The following is a 1,879-nucleotide window of genomic DNA, read 5'->3' on the forward strand; positions in this document are numbered from 1 at the left end:
TCAGTAAAAGTGTATATTCAAAAAGAGCGTTGATGACGATTTTTGAAGGATGGCTAAGCTAGACTTTATGGCTGTTGGATGGATAAATTGTATATAGATCGACTATCAAGGCTTGCAAGTGCAAAAAGTAAATGAAAGGACGATGGATGGGAGGCGGAGTATCTTGGATAGAAGAGACAAAGTAATGAGACGAGAATGGCAGAAACAATAAGCAGAAGGTTAAGGGCCATAGGCTTGATGGCCAATGAATCCAACGTGAACAATAACATCATCAGACATAGGCAAAAAGGAAAAAACAATCAAGGCATTTCCTTGATCATGTCATGCAAAGCATTCTATACATAGGCTATAGCCATGATGGATTGAATTCGATTCCAAATTAATATGCAATGCATATTTTGCAGGCATTGTTTGCATTGTGCGGGCGTAGACTAGGAGACCACCTACAGTAAACATAACGGTGTTGAGCATTGAGTTTACTGTTGAAAATGGATCAAAAGGGCTTGAAAGAGTGACAAACAAGGTGGACAAGGAGCGTCCATTGCTAGTCCAATGTTGATTTCTACCATGACGACAGTAAGAGAACATACAAGTACACGATCCAAGCAGGGTACAAGAATTCAGAAGTGATGATGGAAAGGAAAGGGGGTTGGTCAATTTACGCCTGCTTGATTTATACTGGTCAACTTGTAAATAAGATATAATCAACAGCTTGGAGGTGCAAACTCATGTTATTCAACTGACTAGAATGATTCCCCTGTGCAATCCAGAGGAATTGGATAGCATTCTCTATTCTAATTGATAATATAACACAGTGTATTTTAACAGTCTACACCAGTGTTGACTTATCATTATTCATGCTAGACTTGGCTATTCTCCTTCATTCCTTTTTTTTTCCAGTTGGATTATTCTTATTCTATCCTACGTTGATGCACTTTGTTGACAGTAGTGACGATAACAACGTTGTTATCCATTTTGTTGACTACTCTAGTGTACTCTACCATTGGCTATAAAATGCAACTCTCTCTCTACAGTACAGGACTCCGGGCTGAACAAATAGATTGACAAACAACCAAGGAGAGGATTAAAATGGAGTCACAACAGCAATGGAGATGATCAGCGGAGTCTCAACTGTCCTGATTGATTGAGTGATATCAGTAAAGAGAGCATTTTATGCTGTAAAATAAGAAGAGAATACAAACATTCTATTCATGGATGTTGTGCAATTCTGGTACATCAGGAAGGGCTTTATACGTTGACAAGATAATGAAACAGCATTGCCATTGACGATTCTTCTCGCTGCTAGTGGGGCACCATGCTCCTATCAAGTAGCCTGATTTATCTACAGTAGATAAACTTTTTCTGTAAAGTATCACGCAGAGATGATAAGGCATTGGTGATTATTTCCTATTGTTTGTACATAGTCGAGGAAATGGCCAAGAAATGAGAGAGAGAATTGACTTCTCTACAGGAGCAGTGTGGATTAGAAGGAGGTATTTAAAGAATGCCCGCTCAGACTTCATTGCCCTATCAATGCGGCCAGGTTCAGTTAGACTCCACAGTGAAGAATCAACACATTTCGTATGTTGATGGCAGTCATCATTGTTAAGAAGGAAACTCCCTTCGTATTTCACTTACAGCCCATCATCAAGCTTATTTGACCTCTTATTTCCATAGTGTTGCTATCTAATAAAATTTGAGAGCAAGTTCTTTTCGTTGATGCTATGAAATTTCCTCCCCCTCTTTACTATCCGATAAGTAACCCCCATCGTAACAGACATTTTGAGCTTCTACCTACACCATGGAATCACTTTATTTTCTGTCTAGATTAAGATTTATTGTAAGCTTCCTTATCTATCTGTTTCATAGATAAGCCATA

Source organism: Trichoplax adhaerens, genomic scaffold (genome assembly GCF_000150275.1).
Source record: "Trichoplax adhaerens TRIADscaffold_15 genomic scaffold, whole genome shotgun sequence".
Lineage (NCBI taxonomy): Eukaryota > Metazoa > Placozoa > Uniplacotomia > Trichoplacea > Trichoplacidae > Trichoplax > Trichoplax adhaerens.